The sequence below is a fragment of the Saimiri boliviensis genome, chromosome Y, assembly GCF_048565385.1.
Source record: "Saimiri boliviensis isolate mSaiBol1 chromosome Y, mSaiBol1.pri, whole genome shotgun sequence".
NCBI lineage: Eukaryota > Metazoa > Chordata > Mammalia > Primates > Cebidae > Saimiri > Saimiri boliviensis.
The window spans coordinates 5,899,020-5,907,899 of NC_133471.1; the positions used below are offsets into that span (position 1 = coordinate 5,899,020).

General features: G+C 33.8%; 1 pseudogene; it reads left to right on the top strand.

The window, feature by feature from the left end:
* Positions 1-2,724: 2,724 nt before the first annotated feature.
* On the top strand, positions 2,725-5,790 carry LOC141583051 (heat shock transcription factor, Y-linked-like; annotated as a pseudogene).
* The last annotated feature ends 3,090 nt before the right edge of the window (positions 5,791-8,880 follow it).

Here is an 8,880-nt window from a genome sequence, read left to right on the forward strand (position 1 = left end):
GCTAAGTGTGCAGTGATAAATACCCCACTTTCCAGCACAATAGCTAGAAAAGCAGCTTGTGTTATATCTCTCCTCCCAGAGCACTTGCTTAAATAGAAGTCAAGTGAGTTTCCAAATAAGAGGACTTGGTTTACTCAGGACAATGAAGTGCATTTAAAAAAAAAAAAATGGCAGAAGTAAAAGAGATCTACTAAATAAGCTTGTAAGCTCATAGAAGCACCAAGTAACCTTTACCAAATATTAACTTCTAAGTGGTAGTAAATGTTTAAAGCAATGGTGTTGCTTCCTATTAATGGATTAATAAAAAGCCACATATTAAATGGGAAATTTAATAGTAACAACAGTAGTCTGTATTTGCTGCATAATAAAATATAGTTTACTGTGTTGTGTTTGATATAAAACCTCACCCCAGTCTCTGTTTGAAATTAACTAACTCCCTAAAAAACCTACCTTATCTCTCCTCCCCACATTCTCAGCAAAGTTCTCAGGCATGTCTTCTTCTCTTGATGACCAGATGCAAGGTCACACGGCAAGATAACATCCAGAAAATGCACCCTGTGTTTCTCAAAATGCTTGTTTTAAATATGTGGATTACAGACATCAGCCACTAGGCTGGCCGATTCTCTACGGTCTTTCCTCAGATATACTCAGCTTTCTCCTTGGAAAAATAGAATCAAAACCAAAATCTACTCCCAACACGTGCATCCTCTTCAAAAAGATGAGAGAAAATGAAAACAAATTTGTTGTGAAATTATATATACACATTTAATAATAACATAATGTGTATCAAAGGCTACCAGAAAAGAGGTCAGACATCTTACAATTTTACACAAGATAGTGGATTAAGCCCATTTTACATTCATGTTTTTTACGTAAAATTGCTTATTTTCTTGCCTCTTTATGACTAAATGTAGGCTTGCAGTTTGGAGACAGGTAACAGCTTTGTATCCCACTGAAAACAACAAGGCATTTTTCCTCTCTACACTGTCACTTGTCTTAGCTTCCCAAAATGCTCAGCCACCATTTGACGCAGATTGTCCTACATTTAATGTGGTTTCTTTTTCTGATTCTACCATTAACTCCTTTTTTTTTTTTTTTTTTTCCCACACCGTTGTTCCACCTTTTGGTGCTGTCAGTAATCATTCCTCCCCTCCCATCACAGAAGAAGCCTGTACTTCAGACAGTGCAACATAAACATTTCCCAGAAAAGCAAAACATTAAAAAATATTTTAATTGTCCATTTTTCAAAACAAAAAGATTGTAAAAATTGATGAACCACCTCTGGTAGAAACACCTGTTTTATCTTGAGAAGAAGTTTACTGATGTGGACATTTTTATTACATTGTGTTATATATAAAAATTTCTGAAATAAAACTATACAAAATTACCCACAAAACCTAAACTACATAAAACCAAGACAAATTTCTGACAATAACATCTGAGAGAACTGCCTCTTATGGTGTGAGAAACATAAAAATTATTGTTTCCTTCCTCCACACATATTCAAAACTTGCCAATGCAAATGCTTAAAATTTTAATATATCACTTTTAAAGCATGATCATACAGAAATTATTTATACCATGAATGTATAAAAATTCAATAAATATTTTATTTATGTTAAGATTATATTACAAATTCAAATCCTGTTTTCTTAGAAAGTTATGTTACATCACACAGATGATTTCTTAAAAAATAATTTTTAATTGACAGGTCATTTGAGCAAAATAAAAAATAATTAAAAATTCTGCTTGGATACATATAAAAATTTACTTAACTTAAAAAACTTGGCTTTTTCTTTTTCTTTCTTTCTTTTTTTTTTTTTTTTAATCTTCCATTCTTTGACATCTCCTTCCAAGATCGCCTGCTTTAAAATATTGTATATCATTAATATTTGTCAGATATTTATGAACATAGCAAACAAAATCAATATTAATTTTAAAAATATACATAAAATGTTTTGAATGGATATGTATATAACTTACTTTTTATTCTGAAATCTAATCAGATATTTTAGTTACATTTGTTTTCATCTTAACATTTGAAGGTAAGTTTTAAAAAACATAAAGTTATTAGAGTGTACGATTCAACGTAATTTAATGTATTTATGATGTTGTACAATAATATTTTATCTTTTGTTCCTAAATATTTCTATCCATCAACAGAAATCCCTGTATCTCCTAAATAACTACTTCTATTTCCCAGCCCCTGACAACTAGAAAAATACTAATAATATCTATAGGCATTTCTTTTCGCCATGTAGTGCATCAGTTTTCAATTCAATATGCCAAACTGACAGAGCTTTAATAATCTTTATTTATCTCTACTGCCCAATTACCAGACCCTGTGTCCCCTGGAACCAATTTAGTGAGAGTGTATGTGTCAGTGAGAAAATTCCATGTATTTCAGGTACTGAGAATATTGTTTATGTTTAAAAGATGTTGCTGGGATGAGATTCTTGCAGATTGTACTGTGTAAGTAATCAGTCTATGTTTTAGTTTTGCTGTATACATATTCTTGGGCTGAGAAGAAAATCTTCTCGGTAAAATTTCATGTGTGTTGCTAGGAGACCAAAGACCCCTTGTGATGTCATAGCTACTCAAATTGAGAACCATTGTAGTGGTCTAGATTACTTTACCTGCTTAGGCCTACTGCAGCAGGTTTCCAAACTGCAGTTTTGAAAACCATGCAGGCTGGAGGATTAGGGGAGAAAATATTTATTTGAGATGGCAGATATTTCTTCAGAAACTCAAGATGTTTCCCCTAAAGTTAAATCGACTGGTTCAGAAGCTTCCACTAGGATTCTGTTGGGTGAAGACATATTCTCTGAAGACTCTGACTTAACGTCAATAATTGAAGAAAATGCTTTTCAGGTTTTGTCACAAGGATCCTTGATAAAAAGTCCAGGTTACACAGTTTGTGTCTCTGAGCTAGATAAGGGTAATGATTTTATTTCTCAGACTTTTCCCAGAAAACTTTGGAAAATAGTTGAAAGTGACCAGTTCAAGTCCATTTCATGGGATGAGGATGGAACTTGCATAGTGATTCATGAAGAACTTTTCAAGAAAGAAATTCTGGAAAGAAAAGATCCTTACAGAATATTTAAAGCTGAGAGTATAAAAAAGCTTAGTTCGACAGCTCAACCTTTATGGATTCAGTAAAATTCAACAGAATTTTCAAAGATCTGCTTTTCTAGCAGAATTTCTGGAAGAAGAAAAAGAAGTCCCCATTGTAAGCAAGGTGTTTAAAACATTTCAGTGGCCACTTTATGTAGAGTATGTAGGTAATTTTATTTTGTACATCAGTAAATATGTTGATACATGCAGTAAGTCTAGATTTTGTAAATTACATAAATATCGAAGTAAAAATTGTTTAAATTTTTACAATCACTGAGGGCAGCTTCAGCATTAAACTTTCCAGGTTTCAAGAAATTTTGTAAGAACTCTGAATCTTACCAATAAACTCCAAATAAATTTTCCAAAGCCAATAATGAAATGTTACTATTATTCTGTAACACGTTTTTACTCGAGGGCTTAACAATTTGAGTGCACTTTCTCCCCAAAAGGCACATTCGTGGAAAGAATAAACAATGTTCATGCATCATTTGATGACATAAACTTTGTGTGATAAGACAGAAATCTGAGTTTTTGTGTTATATGTGCTATTGCCACATTTCTCTTGGTTTAAAATGACACTGAATTACTTTCTCTTTTGCTTTTTATTTATTTCTAAACATATGGTTAAGATTGAAATCATGTTGCATTTTATTTCATTTAAAATATATATTGAATGGATATACATATTTGTATCGCTAATGTATATAAGATATATACATAGACAGTATAGTATATTTTATATGTGTGTGGTGTGTGTGTGTGTGTGTGTGTGTGTGTGTGTGTGTGTGTGCTTTTGATTATTTGGCAATAACTTTGCCATATCACTTTGTAAGGTAGTTCAGTTATCTACAGAGAAATAAATAATAGTCTTTTAGGCAATTTTCTGCTGCAATAGCCCAATGTTACTGATGGAGTTAATTGGAAAAAGACTTATTCTGCTCATGTTTCTGAAGGCTGGAAATTCCAAAGGGCTGCATCTGGTGAGGCTTTCTTTCTATGACAGGCAATCAACATAAAGTGAAGGACATGTGATGAAGAGAAAATCAAGACCGAATTCATCTTTGATCCAAAGTCCACTCACAAAATAACTAACATGCTCTCCAGATAAAGTCAACAATGCCGTTGTCAAGGTGTATCCTCATGACTAATTACCTCTCAAAGGTCCTACCTCCCATGGCTATCACAATGACCAGGGACTGTCTATGTAAAATTTGGAGAGGGCATTCAAAACCACAACAACAGGTAAGGGAAAATGAATAAAGTGAAAATAGTAAAATGTAATAATTGACTTCTCAATTAGTCTGGCCTTAAAGAAATTTGGGACTAAATTGGGATTGCACAGGACCAGATGCTCAAATATGCAGACACATACACACAGAGAGACTCCCCCCACAAACACACACACAATTTAGAAATGGGTTAAAATGCACTAGCTTCCTATTTATCAATTGATTTCCGCCATTATCTTAAGCTTAGATTGTAGTAGACAGACTTTTTTCATTACAGTTTATATACAGTGAGTTCAGTAACTATAATCACATTTATTTTTTTCATCACTTGATTTAAAAAATTTATGTTATATTATGCACATGAATGGTATCACTGTCAGAATATGCTGAAATTTTACAGTTAGCATTAACAATAATCATTTTTTAAATATTTTTTATTAAAACATTCCAACAGATTTGTGTCTTTAGTTATCTTCTGCAGGAATCCCTTTCATGTTTTCTAATGCACATTTGTTTTTCTTCTTTCTCTTTTTCTTTCCCTTTTCCTCCCCTTTACTCTTCCTCTTCCTCTTTCTTTTCCACTTTCTTATCTCCTTTTTCTTTTCCTCCTTCCTCTTTATTCTTTCTTCTTCTTCCTTACCCCTCCTCCTCCTTCCTCTTATTTCTTCTTCTTCTTTCTTCTTCTTCTTCCTCTTCCTCTTCTTCTTCTTTCTTCTTCTTCTTCTTCTTCTTCTTCTTCTTCTTCTTCTTCTTCTTCTTCTTCTTCTTCTTCTTCTTCTTCTTCTTCTTCTTCTTCCTCTTCCTCCTCCTTCTTCTTCTTCTTCTCCCTCTCCTTCTCCTTCTCCTCCTCCTCCTCTTCCTCCTCCTCCTCCTCCTCTTCCTCCTCCTCCTCCTCCTCCTCTTCTTCCTCCTCCTTCTCCTTCTTCTTTTTCTTTCTTATTCTTATTCTTATGCTTCTTCTTCCACTTGTTCTATTTTTTTTTTTTGCCTAAGGCAGAATCTGGCTGGGTTGCTCAGGACAGAATGCAGTGGCACAATCTCAGCTCAATGTAAATTCAACCTCTGGCTTAAAGCAATTTTTTGTCTGTCAGTCTCCTAAATATATGGGACTAGATGTGCAACAACCATTGGATAAATTTTAATATTGGCAAGGCTGGTCTTGAACCCTTGGACTCAGGTGATTCACCTGCCTTGGCCTTTAAAAGTGCTGAGACTACAGGTTTGAGCCACTATACCTGCCCTCTAATGCACATTTTCATAACATTGGTTTCATGTTGAAAGTCAATTTGTAATTGTTTTTGTTGGTATTTAGTATCTTCTAGATTCTGAGCCTAGATCTGCGGCATGGCTGAACAAATCTCTTCCAGACCTGATATTCTCTGCCTTTCAGCTTCATGTCTTTCTGTTTCAGCATGGTTTATGGGGACCCAAATTCAGACAACTTTAGTTTCAGCCATGAACACTCCCATCCTGTAACTATGGCCACCTTTCTCTCCTGGAGATAAAAGTCTCTCACCCTGTTTGCCTACTTAAGACTTCTAATGCAGAAACATTATTTTTCCAGGAAAAGTTTATCTATCACATTAATTTTCTTGTCTGCCTGTCTTACAAATTCAGCACTGAATTTGTATACACAGTACCTGGTATACATTAGTAGGTGTGTGTGTGTGTGTGTGTGTGTGTGTGTGTGTGTATATACACACACACACACATATATATATATATATATATATATATATATATATATATATATATATATATATATTCCGAGGACAGTAGCTGCACAAATTTCAAAAGCAGCATTTTTCATGCATTTGACATATTATAAAACTGCTGGTGTCACAATCTAAGTATTGACAAGATTCATTATTCAGTTTTCTGGGACAGCTGGGATTTAAATGTGATATGGGTTTGGATGCCAGATTTCACAGACTATAATCATATTGCTGCCATTCTACCATAGGCATATATACTCAAGTTGTGCCTAAGCATTTAGTAATTAAAATCAATGATACACATGAGAAATTCTGATTTATTATCCTGTAATACCATGACACAGCACAATTGTCTTTTCACCTATTCCACATGTTATTAAATGACAGATACAGGCGAAGAAATGGAAGGCAGAAAACCACACTGCCATGTGTGTACCTATGCAACAATCTTGCATGTTCTTCACATGTACCCCAAAACCTAAAATGCAATAAAAATAAATAAATTAATTAATTAATTTAAAAAAGATATATACCACATTTTAGTTCTCAAATTGTATTTTCAGAGGGTTGTCTGATAGACATGGTTAAATGCTGAACATGAAGAAGGTTTAAAAGAAATATAGCCAGGTCTCACACCTTTAATGTCAGCACTTTGGGAGCCTAAGGTGGGTGGATCACATGAGATCAAGAGTTTGAGACCAGCCCAGTTGCATTTTTAAAAAAGATATAAAACCCCATCCTTCTAAAATCTATAAGAATTAGTCAACCATGGTGGTGGACCCATGTAATCCAAGCTAGTCAGGAGACTGAGACAGGAGAGTTGCTTGAACCTCAGAGGCAGAGGTAGCAGTAAGCCAAGATATTGTCACTGCCCTTTTGGCTGGGGAACAGGCCAAGATTATATCACAATAGAATCAAAAACAACAACAGATTAATGATTTTAAATAATAAAATATGAAAAGATTAACTTGTATGAACAACAGGACACCGAGAAAAAAAGAAAATGACATTTAAGAAAAGGTAGGATAAAGTAATGACGGATAATCAGACAGGTTAAAATGTGAACTACAATATCATAAGGTTAAGGCCAGAATAAGTCAAGTGTCAAACAAACAACAATGACAACAAAAACAGCGACAACAAAATGAGCACGGGGAGGAGGAGAGACAGGTGATGAAGGAAAAATAAGTAAAGCAAATGCAAAACATTAAATGGCTGGCATGATTAGAATATCTGTTCGATGCTATATCTTCCTAAATAATGTCTATTTATGTTAAACTAGCTTAAACTGTTTCAACAGCAAAAATGAATTCAAGTTTGCTGCCCAAAAGGAATAACATGGATGTTCTGCATCTTGCATCATCATTTGTCTAATAAAGTAGATGAAGTGGATGTACTTTACCCTATCCCATAAAGACAATTAATATTCCTACATGTTATACATGCAGCAAACATAAGTCTCTGAAAGGGGATAAACTGGAGAGAAAACTTAAGACTTAGCAAGTGATAAGATGGTTGAGTTAAGAAGTTGCCTTATGTTTCCAGGGGTACTCTGTCTTGGATGTGTATATATTTATAATAGTTAGCTTTTCTTATTGCATTGATCATTTTACCAGTAGTTAATGCCCTTCTATATCTCCTTTGAAATTTGTTGGTTTAAGGACCATTTTATCAGAAGCTAATATTGTAATTACTGTTTTTTTTGTTTTGTTTTGTTTTGTTTTTTTTGTTTTGTTTTTTGTTTTTTTTTTTTGCTCTCCCTTTGCTGATATGTCCTCCTCCATCTCTTTATTTTGATCCTATGTGAGTTCTTGCACATGAGATGGGTTTTCTAAATAAAAAATACAGATGGATTTTGACATTTTATCCAGGTTGCTAGTCTGTGTCTTTTGATTGGGGCATTTAACCACTTTACACTTAAAGTTCATATTGTTATGTGTGAATTTGATTCTGCCATTTTGATGCTAGCTGGTTGTTTTGCCCATCAGTTGACATAGTTTTTCATTATGTTGATGGCTTTATTTCTCCATCACTTATGAAACTTAGTTTGGCTTTATATAAAATTCTAGGTTAAAATATTTTTATTTTATTTATTTTATATTTTCTCTTAAGGACATTGAATATTGGCCCCTTTCCAGCTGAAAAGTCTTTTTTTTTTTTTTTTTTTTTCTTTGTTTGTTGTTGTTGTTTGTTTTGTTTTGTTTTGTTTTAAGGACATTGAGTATTGTCCTCAACTCTCTTCCATCTTGTAGGGTTTCTGCTGACAGACCTCTGTGTGTCTGATGGGCTTCCCTTTGTGGGTAACCCAACCTTTTTCTTCGGATGCCTTTAGCGTGTTTAACACTAGTGAATTGGATGATTATGTGCCTTGGGGTTGCTCTTCTTAAGAAATATTTTCTTGTGTTTTCTGTATTTTCTGGACTTGAATGTTGACCTGCATTGCTAGGTTGGGGAAGTTCTCCCATATAGGAAATGAAGAGTGTTTTCCAGCTTGGATTTATTTTCCCCATCACATTTCGATACACTTTTCAAACATAGATTTGGGTCTTTTCACATAATCCCATATTTCTTGGAGGCTTTGTTCATTTATTTTCACTGTTTTTTTTTTTCCTCTAATATTGCCTTCTTGTTTTATTCCATTGTGTTGATCTTCAATTTCTAATATCCTTTTTTCTGTTTCGTCATTTCAGATATTGAAACTTGTGTAGGCTTTGCAAAGTTCTGGTGCTGTGTTTTTCAGCTCCATCAAGGCATTTATATGCTTCTCTAAACTGTTTATTCTTATTAGCATTTCATCTAGTCTTTTTTCAAAGTTAGTTTCT